Source organism: Vanacampus margaritifer, chromosome 3, assembly GCF_051991255.1.
Source record: "Vanacampus margaritifer isolate UIUO_Vmar chromosome 3, RoL_Vmar_1.0, whole genome shotgun sequence".
NCBI classification, from domain to species: domain Eukaryota; kingdom Metazoa; phylum Chordata; class Actinopteri; order Syngnathiformes; family Syngnathidae; genus Vanacampus; species Vanacampus margaritifer.
The window spans coordinates 12,619,729-12,638,532 of record NC_135434.1 but is presented as its reverse complement, the minus strand read 5'-3'; the positions used below and the strand labels follow the sequence as shown (position 1 = coordinate 12,638,532).

General features: G+C 37.8%; 1 protein-coding gene across 6 annotated transcripts in view; it reads right to left on the bottom strand.

The window, feature by feature from the left end:
• Positions 1-18,804, bottom strand: part of mier3b (mesoderm induction early response 1, family member 3 b) — a 69,617-nt gene that overhangs the window by 50,182 nt on the left and 631 nt on the right. The window lies entirely within an intron of this gene.

Below are 18,804 nucleotides of genomic sequence, written 5' to 3'. Positions count from 1 at the left end.
GCTTGATTTGCACAAAAATGTTAAAGTGGTTAAATTGTGTTTTATGAAGTACTTGGCTGTGTTTATTGCTCCTAAAAAAGAATTAAGTAAAAAATGGTTTGTTTCAGATTGAAAATTCAACCCTCAAAAAATAGCTAAGTAGTAATTGTATAAGACCCTAGTACCAAACCTTGTGGCACTCCAGAGGGAATAATTGCAAACTGTAAAATGTATTTTTGTCTGTCCACATAGCAATTGACAGTCCTCCTAACACCATATCGTTAATAGCAAACCCTTCCTTTACCAACATTCCGAATGAAATGATCATTTGGACTACATTAGCGCTCACGATCGAGCAGAACTAAACATCATTAAAGATGCACCAGAAGCTCAGATGTCAAGGGTGTAGCGTTACTGCTTGTAGGTCATAGTGCAAGCACAGTTACCCAAGACAAAATGTCTTTGCACTGAAGTAAACACACTAAAGGGCTCAGATGTTGGTAGTGTCGCGTTACTCCTTGGAGGCTGAGACAATGCATTTATAAAAAGACAACATGTCTTCATGCGACATAATCCTCCAGTAGTAAAAGCCCAATGTATTATTAATGACGTCACTCCACAGATGAGGAGTAAAATGTTGTATAAGGCAAAGTGCGTCATTTTGGTGATTTCAATAGTTTTTGCTGCACAGCAGCGAGAGGTTCGAGGAGGGGAGGGGAGCCGGGTGCATTTCTAAAATTGGGTTACACACATCGATAATGCTTAGCAACGCGATGATTCCAGACCGTTCAATACTACTCACTAACAACGTGTTCTCATTCACAGCAAACTATAGGTGCAGAGATCCATAGATGGAGCTATATGGCATCGAGCATTTTGGAGACATAAGCATGAATGGTGACTCAATTATGGATGATTGTCTTCTGTCATGCATATGTTTCTATTTTAATGTAATAACAACTGGAAAATATCGGTTGCCTTTCTAGTTGAAAGTAATCCCCAACAGAGAGAGAAAGAGAAAGAGAAAGAGAAAGAGAAAGAGAAAGAGAAAGAGAAAGAGAAAGAGAAAGAGAGAAAGAGAGCGCGAGTTGGACCGTTGCTACATGTTTGGGGGCAGTTTGAAAAAGCTTCACAGACGGGAGGAGGCAATGGCGACCGGTATTCACTGGAACTTACGCGTAGCGAAAGTTTGAACTGAGAGTGCAGCGGCATGCTACGCGCTGTAGCTTCTTGCTAGCTAGCCAGCTAGCCTACAACCATAATGTGAGCTACACCTTTCAGACAAATCTTCCTCCCACCAATTCACTATTTAAACATCATACACAACATACACACGGCTAAACTTGTGACTGGGATAAAAGTTCATTTTGCAGTTGATGTCACACATCTATCTATCGATCTATCCATCTATCCATGAGGTGTGGTTGCTTTTAGTGACAGTTCGAAAACAGCATATGGCCTTCAATCAATCAATCAATCAATCAATCAATCAATCAATAGCCTACATGCTTTGTAATTACACAAGGATTTTTGCTATTTGTAGGCTGCCCGGGTGCCTATCACCCGCAAATAGCAGTATTGTATAGAATATATATTGTGGTGATATTTATTTTTATTTGGTCTTCATGAGCACACTCAATATTGGAGTAATCCAAAAGTAATCCAGTTACATTACTTTAATATTATGGTACTTAGATGACATTACTAACTACATTTTTTAGCAGGTAACTTGTAACTGTAATGGATTACGTTTTAAAAGAAACCTTCCCAAACCTGTATGTACTGTATGTAAATCCTTGTTTAAATTGGAGCATAGTAGAGTAAAGGTTGTCAAGTGAGTATATTGAAGTGACGAGAGACTAGTTTTGTCCAGAAGAACTAGATTTAGATGGGGTTGTGATTACATACAATAAACAAACAATTTATTTACAGTTACTATACCGGGGTCCTATTTTAGTCTCTAACATCCCCATGTAATAGAAACATATTGAAGAGAAAAGGTATGAAATTAAAAGCATAAACTGTTCGGAAGGGAAAGGATGAATATAATTCAACTTGGGTTGGAAATATAGCTCAGTTCCTCTGATAGTGTTTAGGCCAGCAAAAAAAGCCTTTCTGTCCTGGCCTGAACCCTTGCCACTGGCTTCGAATGCATGATCAAAATGGTTGCATTACTACATGCTTTATGTTTAGTCATTGAGTGTGTGTGTCTGCAGTACAACAGAAGAATCCATTGGTGTGATTAGCACGAAAACTGCATACAAACCTATTTTTTGGTGTTCCATGTTTGTTGTCCACGCGCTTGCTGCTCACAATGAGACGAACCACTTAGGTGTTAAGAAGTTTGCGTCTGGAACATTTTCACAGGCGACGGCGGCGTGAGACAACAATCACAATTTCACAGAGAATCGGAAAAAGTGTTGCGCAACACGTTCCCACAAATTATAACGATTATCGTGCGATGGGGACCAAACGACAAGAGAAAGAAAGAAAGACCACTATTTTGTGATGAAAAAAATAACTTCTCTGTACATTTGATTCTGAATCACTCATTGTGCAAGCAGGTAGAGGATTCTTTGATCATTTTTTAAAGTGTCTTTGTAGGTGCAGTTCAAATGAGTGCTGAACTCTAATGCAACCACAAAAATAACTTGCAAATAATTATGTTATATCTTTATTTCCTTCTAAGCACATTTCTACCTCATTCTGACCTTATTTTTCCATCTGATATAAGCAGCTTGCCTTTTGCCATTGAGCCGTGGGTGTGTGTGCCACAGAATTATTTCTTTATTTTCAGTCTTCATATTTGATGAACTTTTTACAATTATTGGCTGGGATGTATTACTTAGCTAACAAAATGACTCATTTTCTTATGTGCTACTAAAAAAGGGCCTCAGTGTTTGAGAATAGTAAAGTAGCCTTGAAATTAAAATTTCATCCATAATTGTGCATATGCCAACTGTCACTTTAACTAACATTTCAAAACCATTTTAGACACCATTTGAAGGAGAAAGTCAGTCCTTCCCTTATTGGTTTGAACCAATCATACAAATTGTTGACATTATACACAAATTTGTCAGCTAAATAGTTTAGTCTTTGAGGATTTTTAAAAATAAATAAATAAGAACTGTGTGCAGATCATGTCCACCAACAGACCATAGGTTCTCTAATGGTGTTACATTTTACATGTTTTATATTCTAAAGATTAAGATTGTTTTATTATTCTCTGTGATGAACATACCCTATGCGTGGTTACGGTGTATAATTATCCCAGAGTGGTTATGAATGAAGAGCCTCAGAAAAGACTGAACAAGAAGAGATTGCAGGTTAAAAAAAAAAAAAAAAAACACTGCCAGGAGAAAGGAATGCCTTAAGGCCAGACGAACTATCGTCATTCTTTATTTGGGAGGGTTTGACTGAGGCATGTCCGGACATGCTCAAACAAAACTTGCAAGTGGAGAGTTGCTATTGAATGAAAACATACCGATACTAGTCCTAGAGACTGTTTACATTGGTAAAAATAAGAAACTGTAATCATGTACAGGAGTGTAGACCTCTCCCAAGGATTAATCATTACCAGTTGTTGGATGCGTCAGAACATATTAAATAGGATTTTCCATGTTTTCATCCGCCTACATTAAGAACATTTTTAATGTACTGTGCTCTTGGATACACTTGGTGAAATTGTGACCACGTGTCAACATTGACTTTTTTTTACAAACAAAAAATCTGGACTGATAAGTCAACAACTGCATACCTTGCACACACACAAATAAAGCCATGCCAAATCAAATAGAACCCTGGCGAGGAGCGGCATTGCACGACCAAGTTTCAATACGGTATAAGTATACAGATATCATATCACAATCAAAACACATTACCAATAGGAAGCAGAATAGGCTAACATTCTGGGATTTGTTGAAAAAAATAATATTTTCTCCGCATATTCGTTTTCTTTCGGGTAGTGAGAATGTTGGTTATCCGAATGCAGGCTGGAGATCGATGAACAGTCACTTCGAAGCTTATATTTCTACAGAATATTCCGGGCACAAGTGAGTTCCAGACAATGGCTGCAGCCTCTCACAAGTGCGAAGTTACAGAGGACTTAGAACATTCTTATACTATCTTGAAAGGCGGTACCACAAAGCCCCCAGGAAACAGCCCACCCGGAGTTCATCGGACATGAGATACTTTAAAAACATCATACTAACACATTGACTTCAACCACTGACAAATTGTCTATTGTTGTGGAAATAGAGAAGGTCCTCCAGACATGCTGGCAGAAATCGCGACATCACTCACAAAGACACATCCACAAATAAAAGTTCTACTGAGAAAATAAGGAAATTAAAACAGTTATGACAAAATCTGAGCAGAAGACCCTCTTCAGATGTCATTACAGTACTTACAAATTAACATTAAAATGAAGATCAGACCAGTATTATATAGACCAGTACTCATCTGAAAGATATGCCTCTTTTTCTCTCTTTATATCTAGACTTAACAATGACAAACCCTCACAAAGGTTGCGAACTTGCAGGTGAGGCAGCTGAAAAGGATAGTACACTCAGGACTAGTTGGCAGGCAATCACAGGGCACAAACAACAATTCACACTCCCATTCACAGCTACAGGCGGTTTAGAGTCTTCAATTAACCTGCTGAGCAAAAAGTCATTCCCGACCATTTGCTCAGCAATCAGCTTTCCGTGTGCACTTATTTGAACTTTTCTGGCTCGCCAGGCAGGTATTGAGACCAAGCTCGAAAGTTTGATATACAGTATATTTAATTTTTTTAACAACTCACCATTTTCTCACTATTTGACCTACATGTTGAGAACAGAAATTCAGATGTCCAATCAAAATGCATTGTCCAATCCTTTTCTATGGCCAGGGGCTCGTCCACATTCTCTTACATAGTTTACCAGGTGAGTTATTCACTTTGCGAGTTGAAAAATATTAGATATTCGCCTTGAGGCCTTGTTAGACAGAAAACTCACTGAAAATGATGGATGCAAAGCGAGCTCTCTGCTGATTTGCTCCAGTGCTTAAGCTGTTGCCTGGCTCGCTTGCTTTTCTTATCGTGGACCTGTGCTATTTTGTAATCCACTCTCCCTGTTTAGACAAAGGGAATGTGCCTTAAATTGCACTTGCAATTGTATTTTTCATTATTAAAAATAAATAAATACTTTAAAACTAAAAACTTTGCCTTCATTTATAATTATTTTATAAAGTAATAGCTTTAAAACAAAACAAAACAAAAAATATTCAAAATGTCCAATATGGCCATTTGGATTTTAGGAACACAACTTTAAGTGCATTACGAGTGCAAAGTAAGGCATGATACGTTGTTATTTTATACATGGACCATGTATAAAATAAAAATTTAAAATAATAATGTATCTTGCCTTATATTGCAATTAAAAAAAAAATCATTTTTAAAATGTATTTATTATTATTTATATTTAATGGGCAAAAGCATTTTATAAAATAATTTAAGACCAAGTTTTATTTTTCTGATTTCATTTTTTGTTTTTTAACAATCCGATCCATGGCTTTTGTGATCTGTTGTACCACTAGGTGTTTAACAAAAAATGAATTGCAGTATGTCCAAGATTAGATCGCTGACAGAGAGGCAACAACTTCAAACTTCGTTCAACATGTGACTTGCAAAACAATGACTCACTCTCACCTCTGAAAAGTACTAGAGATATTGGTGACTACTCAAGAGCTCAGTACTCATACTGGTATCGGTCTAAAAAAAAAAAAAGTGGTACCAAAAATCCCTAATTATTCCAGAAAGTGTAAAACCTTATAAAATAACATCAATTTACTAACACCACATGTATCATTTAATGATCTATACTGTATGATGATTAATAGAAAATATAACATGCAATTCATATATGATATTATCATTATAATATCATTATCATGTTTGTGAATGAAAATTACAACAATCAATTAATTGGTATAGTATACATATATATTTCTCTATTAATAAATTTAAGTTAACTCAACATAATGCAAATGTATTGCATGTGCTTTTGGGGCAGATTCACATTTCAGTAAATTTTTTTAATAGTCTATGGGAAAAATAATTAATTAATCAATGTCATTACAAAAGTATGGATAATATTTTAAATATCAAAAATAAGTGTATTTTTTTACGTTAGGAAAAATCTTGAGTTCTCATATTCATTCAATTGACTTGACTAAGCTTCAGATTACAAACTATTTGAGAAAGAATCAACAAGGGCCTCTAATTATTATTATTATTAATCAGTGAATGGATTGCTTGGTAGTGAATGAAAGGCCCTTGTAATGCTGGCCCGTTGTGTATCTAATTGTAACCTTGTAAGGGCTTGCGGTGTGTGTGTGGGGGCGTGCGAACACTGGATGCCAAGGTACTGGTGTCGTTCCTCACCGAGAAAGTTGACATGCGTGATGAGCCACAAACAGCTGGACTCACTCTCTGGTTCAAAGTGATAACGATGACTCTCGATAATTGCAAGTTGAGAGCCGCGCATCTGTTTGTGTCAGCATGAAAGCCCACCTGGAGAATAAAAACTCAAGTCTGACTAACACCACCTCGAGTGTACCTGCACGGCATGTCTATTTGTAGACTTTTATCTCATTGGGGTGGTTTGCGTGACACGACTTTATCTGAAAACGGATGAAAGGGTTTGCTGGTTTTGGCTTGCTTTATGAATGTGACAACACTCCTTTGTAGTCTTAAGACTGAAACGTTTGTAAACATTGGAAGTGGTTGTCTGTGAAAACAGGTAAGACATGCTTGAGTCCATCACAAAAACTATGGTGGACCGCAGCAGCTTTTCTAGTTAAGTCTACTACACCGCTGGATATGAGATTAATTATATCAATTTAGTGATGCACCGAATATTCGGCCACCGAAAATTTTCGGCAAAAAATGGCAAAACGATGCCTTTTTTCGCCATTTGGCCGAAATAAAATTCAAGCCAAAAGAATATGGCCGAAAGAGGATGTTGTGGTGACGCAAGCAAAAAAAAACAAAACAAAAAAAAAAGCAGCTGCAAGCAAGTGTCTGTTTGAATTAAACACCAAACACGAGAGTGAGTGTCCGCCTTGTCCCTATTTCGGCCAAGCATTTCTCATTTTCGGTTTCGGCCCCAAAATTTCATTTCAGTGCATTTTTGTGAATATCAATTCACATACAAAGACTATTTATATTTAATATGGTACGACTAGTTAGCCAACATGTATGCAGTAATGTTTATGACTGTCCCGACATATGACATTTTGAAGTTATGAATGGCATGTAGTGTAAAAATATGTTGTCATGCAAGACAAGTAGCCGTGCAGTACTGTTTTACATTGGATTTGTGTAATTTCATGTCCTAGAAGTGATTTTCATAAAAACTATTACTTTACTGTAATTATGTACGCAACTGCCAAATGTGGAGTAAACTGTTTTGACTGGGCTATGTCTTTCGAATGTACGGCAGACTACTTTTAGATAAAAATTTCCCGTAAAAAAAATATAAAATATGACAAAAATATGATATAACAATTTTAAAGCAAGACCTGTATATCCTATTAAAATTTTGCAATTTTCTATTCTTTTAATTTCTCATTTCTAGTTCCTGATATTTAAACAGCCACAAGAGAGTGGCCGATATTGGCCACCATCGCAAGTACCCTCCATCCATCCATCCATCTTCTTGACCGCTTTTCCTCACAAGGGTCGCGGGGGTGCTGGAGCCTATCCCAGCTGGCTTCAGGCAGTAGGCGGGGTACACCCTGAACTGGTTGAAGCCAATCGCAGGGCACACAGAGACGAACAACCATAATCACAATCACACCTATGCACAATTTGGAGTGTTCAATCAACCTGCCATGCATGTCTTTGGAATGTGGGAGGAAACCGGAGTGCCCGGAGAAAACCCACGCAAGCACGGGGAGAACATGCAAACTCCACCCAGGAAGGCCGAAGCCCGGACTCGATCTCACATCCTCTGCACTGGGAGGCGGACGTGCTAACCAGTCAGCCACCGTGCTGCCCATTGTGAGTACCGAGAATGTTGTTGTATTTGTTAATGATATTCATTCATTTGTATTAATTCTACTATCTTCAAATGTATTTTTGTACTTAAATTAAAATAGACTTGTTTTTATTCACTTATTGTTAGAAATAAGTCATACTATTTTTTTTTTTTGCTGACTAACGTTTTGTAATGGCAGCTGCATTAGTGAATCACATGCATGCATGTCTCTTCCAAAACTGTATTTTTCTTTTTTTTCCTGTAAATAAACAGGTAGTGAAACCTGTGCACCAAACTCATGACATAATCTGATGACAGTATTCGCCCCTCGAGGAGTGATGACTAAGACGGAGGCCAAACGAAACTGCAGATGTTTACGCGCGGGGGACGACGATGAGAGCGCGTGCGAGAGAGAGAGAGAGAGAGAGAGAGAGAGAGAGAGAGAGAGAGAGAGAGAGAGAGAGAGAGAGAGAGAGAGAGAGAGAGAGAGAGAGAGAGGCGGTTGCCATGGAAACAGCGGCGTGTCTCCCACTCAGCTCGGTTGCAGCCTGCCAATTTAACAGCGAGGCATGATGGCGTGTGATTGGCTCGTCACTCTGCCTCGGAAATATTGTGCTTGACGACTCTGACCTCCCGTCAGGCTCATTTAAGGGCATGCGGCTTTTTATGAATGAGAGGAGGAGGAACGTGCTGGAGTAGTATGGGCGAGCGTCTGACGCCATGGTCACATGGCATTGCGACAGTTGGAAATCTTTCCTAATATGGAAGAATTCATCATAGTCATTTAATTCAAAGCATTTATAGCAACGTCAACATTTATTTTTGGTCCGATATTAAGATCTAAGGACACGCGGTTAAGAAAATGGATGGATGGATGTTAACTCATTCACTGCCATTGACGGCTATAGATGTCAAAAATTCATTTGAACTATTTGTATTAGTTTAACATTTTTCCCAATTTTGTTAACAAGAGTATGAAAACCTAGAATGTTTTTATTGTATTAGAACAGATATGAAATTTGTGATTAATCGTGAGGTAACTAGTGAAATCATGCGATTAATTACAATTAACTCTTTCACTGCCACTGACGTTTAAAGACGTCAAGTAAAAACCTACGGAGGGCTGCCAATGACGTCAAAAGACGTCATCCAATTTTTTATTTTTTATTTTTTGAAACGGGTGGGGGGAAGCCTTCTGCATCTGTGGTGAAAGTTTCAATTAGGTCTGTTGTGCCTAAGGACTATTTTTGGCCCCTAGAGGGCAGCGATGACTCTCTTTTGACAAGATCGGGTGGGCGTCAGTAGAGGCGGAGCTAGAGCGTCGAGCAGGAGATCAGAATGGAAAACAAAGGAAAAATGGCGACCGGTTGCGAGGAGCTCACGCCCGAGCCGTTTTTTTTCAAAGACCAAAAGCATCGACCAACGCTAAAAGAGCACATTGTTGACGACGATGATCATCATCGATGATGATGATGGTGAATGCGAGCTTGACGGCGAAATTGGAACCGCTGACGCGGCGGCTATGACGGCGTCATAAACGCGCAGCACAACCGAGCATGCACAGGCGGACGTTCGATCGGACGACGGAGAGTGCCCCGAGTCCAATGCATATTCATCGGAGGAGTGTGTACAGTCTGCTACTTGCCATTTATTCCCCGGAAAAAAAGGCGGTTAAGAAAGTGTAACGTTTGCACGCGAAACGGACAAAGTGAAAGTAAACTGTTGTGCGAGTCCTGGCGTCTCCTTGCACGCAGGAGAGCGTTACAAAAAGAAAAACTGTATTTGAAACATCCACATAATTGTAAGTAGTACCACAGTTGCACACATTTGTAAATAGTTTGCGAAATTGTTTTGTCAAATTGTTACACTTTTGAATGGAAATAAACGTATTTTGCAATCAAAAAACACTTTTTCATTGTTGGTGAAAGCGTTTTACAGAAGTAAAGCACTATTTAGGTGTTTGTGGCATCATTCATGGACAAAAAGAAGTGTAGAATTCACTAGAGTGCATGAAATAACATCGTTTCGCAAAAAGCTCTTTTTCTCCGTTTTTTGTTTCAAAACAGAGAATTTCGGTGAAAGTAACCATTTTCTATTGTTGATTACTGAAGAACGAAATAAGGTAGAAACAAACTTTTTTTTCTGATGAAAGATGAGAGTCCATTTGGTAGTATGTGTGTTTCCATAGTCCAAACACAACATTTTCTGTGGACCTTGAAAGATCACTCAAAATGCTTAAATCGGCTGGCATTGGGAACAACCCGTTTCTGAAAACGTCTGGCAGTGAAAGAGTTAAAATTTGTAATCGCCTGATGCCCCTAATTTTTAATAATCGTTTCTTAAAAAATAAAAAAAAGATTAAAAAAAATACTTACAATTATTTTATTAATTAAAAAAAATAATAATAAAATATTTTTAAAAAATTAGGGGCGTGAGGCAATAATAATAATAATAATAATAATTATTATTATTATTATTATTATTAATCGCATGACTTCACAAATTTTATACCTGCTCTAAACGTTTAAAAAAAATAACAATTATATCTTGTTAACAAAAGTGGGAAAAAATGTAAACTAATAGAAATAGTTCAAATGAATTTATGACGTCTATAGCCGTCAATGGCAGTGAATGAGTTAAGCAAATATTGATTTGCAATGACTCAACCAGTGAGTGTGTATTATGAACTATTAATGATTTGCGAGTATCGTGAGCGCTAACATGTGTTGAGCACAATGCAGCCCCACCCAGCACCCAATTTGGGACACGTCTGCGTCGGATTAGCTTTTTGTACGTCTATTTCTTCAGTGAGTCACTCGTTTGAAATGCAGCTTTGAAGCCTTTCGCACTTCCTCACTCAAACAGGCAGGGCTGCATTTAATAATCGGGCATGTTTCGGGGGGAACTTTGCTAAACGGCAATGGCGCCGTCAATTGCAACACAATTGCGTGGGAAAAGGAAACAGAAACTTAAAGAAATAGAATGTCAGATAAAGCATCAACTGTGCGAAAGGAGACACATGGAATTTGTATCCAGTTGTTTAAGCAACACTTGCATTGAAGAAAAAAGCCACTGTAGCAAAAAGAACATTTACAACATGTGTCATTGGGTATGCAATAACTGTCAAGTGGTTTGTAGATAGACACGTTGAAACATTTGAATAAGATAAATGGAACTCGCCCAGCAACACACCCCTGGATTTGTTGGTATGTACGGAATGTCATGTCTTGTGGCTTTTGCTTCTGCAAACAGCAATTACTTTCACACCTAAATGTGGCTCATATATCATCTGCAACACTGTCACGCTTCAATGATTGCAAAAGAACGTCTGAAGTTGTGGTACCATTGGGTAAACCTCTGCTGTAATGGAATGAACAGCAATAGGAAGTGAAAAGAGTGAGTTTTGGAGAGAGGAGTAAAGATCTGTTTCTAGCAACAGCATGGTAATGGAGAACAAGGAAGTCTTCAACATTTCACAGTTTCCTGAAATCTGGAATCATGGGACCAATAATAAAAGTAATTACTCTGTAATAATATGCAGTTTACTTTGTGATTCAAACATTTGCATAATCTCTTCTAAAGAAAACTGTAATGTGTCGATCAACAAAAGACTATGTAATAATTCACAAGTACACAATTATGGTTAAAAACTAAATATGAATATAAATAAATATAATATACTAAAATAAATAAAATATAATATAAATAATTAAAAAAATATGGTAAAAAAATTGTACACATGACACAATTACTACTTTTTTTGTTCTTCAGTTGCACAAATGGCGTATACTGTACACCATAGCGTGTAATATTTCAAATTAGGGCTGGCTGGGCGATATGGCCAAAAAATAAAATCTCGATTTTTGCAGTCAATCAGGACGATTACGATTTTAATCAATTTTAATCTAGTAAACACAACAAACATTTATTTAAATGTTTAATTTATTCAAAGATCTCTCCTGTGCAAAATGTTCAGACAACAATAATGTATACTGATTCTAGATCAGTATTAACATAAACTTAACATTTATAGTTTGTGCTTGAATGCTACAATTAAGTAGTCGGTAGCTATTGTACGAAACATGTCTTTTAAACCACCCATCCAGCATTCTGCCACTTGTGCAAAATTACGAGTCACAAAAACATCTGGATGTAACAGATCATAAGAATAACAGCTTTAAATAATCCTGAAGACAAAATTTGAAATTTTCAGCGATTCGATTTTTAAAATGGCGATGTATCGAATAAATTCGATTTATTGCCCAGGCCTATTTCAAATACAATATTATCGAGCCATACAGTGTATATACTCCCCCCCCCCCTTTTTGTACCACCTACATTCAATTGAATCCTTTATTAGAAAAGTAAAAGCTCTCTCTTGCCTGCTTGTTGAATTTTGAGTAGGGATGCACAATAATGCTATTTTCAACCGATACTGATAAACCAATCATTTAGAAAGCGCCGATGTCGATTAACCGATAAGTAAGCCGATTATTGTTTGGAAAATGAACTTGAATACAAATATACTTTTGAGTCCTACTACAAGTCTAACATGTACAAATACATTGAAACATTGTGTAAAGCACCAAGAAGCGGAATTGTATTAGTCAATAATTGCCGATAATTATCGGCCACCGATATCATCATGCATCCCTAATTTTGAGTGAATGTCAGAGATATTATTTTGAGAGGTGGACGTTGTTAGACAATATAATAAACCTACTAAATATTTCATGTCTTTCCACTGCACTATTAAAACCCGTGGGTGGTATTTTATTTTGAAATGGCTTGGTCAGAACCATCAAAAAGACCAAAACATGTCACAATACCGCCTAGGGGATAGCTAAAACCGTGGTTCTTAACCTGGGTTCGAAAGAATGTGTGAGCTAGTCTCAGGGGTTCGGCAGGAATCAAAACACACAAGCGCGCGCACACGCACACACACACGCACGCACGCACGCACGCACGCACGCACGCACGCACGCACACACACACACACACACACACACACACACACACACACACACACACACACACACACACACACACACACACACACGCACGCACGCACGCACGCACGCACGCACGCACGCACACACACACACACACACACACACACACACACACACACACACACACACACACACACACACACACACACACACACACACACACACACACACGATGATATGCCCCCCTTGGCCATATGAAGCTAACAAGTGCTATGGCAGTACCTGAGTCCGTCTTATTTCAGAGGGTCGCAGCTTTCACGCAATTCATTGACGCAATGTCCGAGCCACATCAACAGATTTATTCCAATTAACAACAAGTGTATAATCAGGTGCACACAGTCACAGGGGTCATCACTGAGTGCACAGTTGGCATATTAATGAGTTGCTTTGGATACTCTATTCCCTTTAAGTGCAGTTTGACAATGCACTCGAACCGCCAGCTTCTCATCCTTGATGTTTTGCTTCTTTTCAGACATCATTAATTTCATACTCAGAAATCAGTGCTTTTATACTTGAATAAGACTACATTTTCAGAAAGCATTACGTTTTTAATCAGTTGACCTCTAGTGTGTGTGTGTGTGTGTGGGCAATTCGGCACACCTACCGTATTTTTCATTCATCCTCTGAACATGCATTTAGTCATAAGCGCAGTATTCTGATTAAATGAACTAATTGGTTAAATCGCTAAAATGAATTAGTTACAGAATCAGGCATCAAGTAACTCTCAAGGATCAGAAAAGTAGACCAGTTTGTGGGCCTGTTCTAAAAATAGCTCACCAGTGATGAGTATATTGTAGTAATGGTCATTTGAAAAATGTTAACGCTGGCAGAGATTTTTATGTTTCCTAATTATTGTGAGAAGTCATTAACATGATCGGTATCGTCACATAAATGAATATCATTTTTATTGAAACGCTCTCACACACACATTATCGAATGTCTTTCTTGAAATGATCTCACATTCACGAATGATAACATTTTCACAAACAGTATGAAACGTAGGGCTGGGAATATTTGACTGTCTCACGATTTGATTCGATTCCGATTTTTGGGCCTGCGATCCGATTCAGAATCGATTATCGATTCTAAACGATTTTAGATTAGAAATTATTTGATTGACAATGACTTCTGTTTCAATTTATAGATATGCAAATAATCGTCATGATCTACTCCAGTCTGACTCGCTAATGCTAATTAGCGCGTGGCACTTTTATCACTCAAAATAACGACTATTCATACAAAACGCTTCAGGAATGTATGCAGAGAAGCATCTTAACATCCTACACAGCAACAACAACAAAAAAAAACTTTTATTGGAATAACTTGATAATTACTTTTTGCTTCTATGTGGCTACAACTTGTATCAGAATGAGCGGAAACCACACTGCCCCTAAGTGGCCAAATCGTGTACAACATGAACAGTGCTCCCAATAAAGGCACATACAAACAAGGGCAAGACAGTATAAAATAATTGAAATAAAATCGATTTTGGGACATTTAAAATCGATTCTGAATAATACTAAATGAGAAACCGATTTTTTTGGCACCCCCCTAATGAAATGCTCTCACACTCTACTGAATTGCTCTCAGACATACTCCTGAAATGCTCTCATACAAAGGGAAACTTTCTCACACTACACTACAAACATTTTTCTTTGCTCACTACTAAAACTCTCTACCGCACATTACTGAAATGCTCTCACACTTAAGTGAAATTATGTATCTCATACACTACTTAGACCCTCTCAAATACATTAAAAACTTTTATACTACAGACACTATCACCGGCACAAGTGAAACACACAAGGGAACGCTCTCACACATGAAATGAAATGCTCTCGCACACATGACAGACATTCCCATGCCCAAGTGAAATGCTCTCACACACAACACAGGAAAACCTTCGCTTAATTATGTAAAACATCTTAAACACACTACTGAAATACATGTGAGAGCATGCCATGAGAGGTCATGTGGAATTATGTCTCTGTCTACCCCTCATAACAATCATTTCTACTCCCACACTGAGTCATGTTGTTGCCTGCAGACAACTCAAGGGAAGAAGCCAATATAAAGATTCCCATTGTCACATCAACTCAAACTCAGCGCTAAGCCTGCCCGCACGCACTGCAACATCGTCTCCTCCTAAGTCGATATGACTCAGCAGTGGAGCTGCCTTGAGCCACAACAACACAAATTCCTGAATTAACCACTAGCGTTCACACTAATTGAGTGAAAAGGGTTTGGTCTCTTTAATGGAAAAGGAGATAAACCTACCAAAAAACACCTTTGTATAAACTTCTTTAGTTGTAAATTGGCACAATAGCAATTTAGCTAAATTGGATTGGATGACGCCAAACAAACATCAGCAATAAAGCCTGTTTGTAGCAAAATAAAGACATAAATGATCATTAGGACCCAAGCCAATATGGTGTGCTAGTGTTTAGCATGTCTGCTTCACTGGTCTGAGGTTCTGTGTTCAAATGTCGGGCCCATTGGACCTTTGCGGAGTTTATATGGTGCAAATTTGTACTTCTATGCTAACGACACTGTTATTTACTGCTATGGCTCAACTCTTTTTTTTTTTTTTGGGCTGTCAAATCTTTTGTGGTTGTCCAGCGCTCATTAATTCACTTGAAAGTTGTTTTCAATGCCGATAAAACAAAGTTGCCTCCAATAATTCCCACATTTTTCTATTATAAATGAAATGATACGAAATGAAATGAAATAGGGGTTGTTCAGATGTATAAATACTGACTCATTCACTATTTTTTTTTTTTTTTTCAGCTCAGTATTGTTCATTCGGTAATCTTACCGATTCGACATGTCATCATCATTGCTTTCTCTCTTTTTCTTTTTTTTGTATGTGCGTGAGTATGTGCATGTGCAGGTGTGTGTGGGCTCATTAATTCAGCTAAAACCTATTAAAAATCCCATACCGTTCACCTAAATCGAATACTTGAGAATCCAGCTAGAGTCGTGAGGTTGTCAGGAGACCCGAGGAAGGATCAAAGAAAAGAAAGAAAAGTGAAATCCAGCACCGACCAGACATCACCTACTACCCCGGTGGTCACCAACCAGAATCTTTCACCAACCCCAGAAACATCTAAATTCCAACAAATTAGGGAGACCTGATGGCAAAATGGAAATGTATTAAATTTCCACTGCATCTTCCAACCAAGAGCACCATCTAGGGGACTTTAAAAAAATCACAAGTGCTTCATGAAGCTTCATTTTGCCATCACTAGCAAGAGACCAAAGGAAAGACTGAGGAAAGGAAGGAAGGATAGATGAAGCAGAATTAGATCCACAGACATCAGCCTCCACCGATTCAACGACCAGAGGAAGAAGCAGATTGTGTTTGAATTTCGGTAGACGACTCATTCACTTTTAAATCCAAACATAGTTTTTGAGGCAAATTCCACAATATGCACTTGTCTTTCATAATGTATGTGTAAAATTATGTGTATGTTTGTTGCTGCCTCTTTGCCAGGACAGCCTTGAAAACGTGGTTTTTAATCTCAATGGGATGTGTCTTGGTTAAATAAGGGTTAGGTAAAATTAACTCAATTTTATATCTTGTGGCTATTTGGTCCTCATTGAACCTAACGTGCATATTTTTGGAAGCTGGAGTACCCAGAGAAAATCCACACATGCACAGGAAAAAATATGCAAGATTCGAAATTGGGAACTGTGCTAACCACTAGTGCACAGTACTGCCCTGAGTTATATCTTACTATTCGTACCAGTTAGTATTAATCAAAATTGATGTCCTTCACTCTCATTTCAGCTCAGCATCTCTCAGCATTCCCACTGGAGGGAAAATTGCCGTTTCTCTCTCATGCTGTTTTTCTGTTCCGAACATGCGTGCAACTATGTTTGACTCTTCTTCTCCCTGTAGGTCGGTTTTCAGGCGCATGCATGCATCTGATGCAACACAAGGTCAAAACGCCCTTCAATGCCACACAATGTCAACATCAACAGTCTATTTGGAGCTTCCATTACTGTCAATAGCACGGGGGACCCTGGAGGTATCACTGCATGAATAATTCCCACGCCTTCCCTCACGTGGAACGCCACTTCCTGTTCTGCCCTGCCCGAGTGGGTATGTCTACGCTTCAGCCGTGTATTATTGAGCTCCACTAAGCACTGATATTCTGAGGGAACTTCTGAAGGGGGATGACTCACTGCATCAACGTTGGACTGCAGTTGTTATATAAATACCGGTAAGTAAGCCCCAGAGGTGAAGAGGCGCTCGGCAGAACCATCAACTGAACATTCGGATGACAATGTGTGAGATCGATGGAAATGACCTCTGACTGACGTTCACTGAGAAGAGGGAGAGAAGTAGTACACGTTTTCCACCGACTTGAGAAGTTGCACGAAATGGATCTTTCCAGTTCACGGTCTTGACAGTAAAATATATCCAGGAAATTAAAACGAGTCAGTCAACAAAAAAACGATGGAAAAAGAATGTTCCCAAAATTGACGGATACAATTACCCGTAGTATAAGAAATAAAATCTGATTATAAAGTAAAACCAAAAATCCTCAATATTGTAAATTAGTAACAATAAAAATAAGACAACCCCATGAAGAGTTAAAATTAGTACATTAAATACAACCTTTTTCAATCCTTACAAAATGTATTTTTGTTTTTTTCCTCATCCTTCCACTTCCATTTTCTGTGTATAACGAATACTTAACTGAATGTTTATCTGCATTTTTTTGAAGAATTTTGGTTATGTTTAAAAAAAAAAAAGATCCATATATGCATTTGAATAGACATCAATTATACACAGAGTTTCGCTATTTACGGGCTGGCCCTATCCTATCCCCCACCAATAGCGGGTGTCCACCGTATTACAATTAGTGTAATGAATATACAAAATGTATACAATATAATTTTATATTTGGGGGGTTCAGGGGGATTCACACTTGGTGGATTAAAATTACTAAAATAAATGAAATCCCTTTAAGGGATTACAATACTATGATTTATGACATTTTCAAAATAAATAAATAAATAATTTTCACATGAGGAACTGAATTATTTCCCTTGTGGGATTACAATTCATACGATAAATAAAATAATAATAATAAATTCCCTGTGAGGCATTAAAATTGTATGATAAATACCATTCGAAAAATGAATGAAAATGACATTTGCATAACAAAAAACAATAAATAAAAAAACAATAAAAATAATAATAATAATTTTGTCCGTTTCCTTCAGATGGTAATGAGTCTCTTAGTGTGTTTGATCAAATAAACAAATTGGTTAATTAGTTTGGAGACAGCCAGTAGTTAAAGAGAGGGCCCCAAGAAACAAGTTAGTCAAGGTCACATCAGGTCATCTTTGTAGAGATGAGGCCTTTACTGTTGACATCCTCTTCTATCTTGCCCATTTCGATGCTCCAAGCACTAGCTAACATACTTGCTTTGATTTGGACCAGAAAAAGACAGGAGTGTCATTAAGGTCCATATAGCTTTCATTTCCCTCAGAAATTTATTTTTTGGAGTGGGGAAACAACTTTCAAAATGCTGCATAAAACATTTGTCTACAAAAGAAAAAATTATGTGGTATATATACACTGTATGAAGAAAATTGGGCATACAGTGGAAATCATTATTTGATCGGCTGATTTTGTAAGTTTGCTCACATTACAATGAAATGAACAGTATCACGTTTTTAAGGCTATTTATTGATTTTGGTAATTGGCAGAATATTATTTTAAGGAATGCATAAAAACCCACAACAGAATATGTGCTTTTTATTTAGTTGAAATAAAC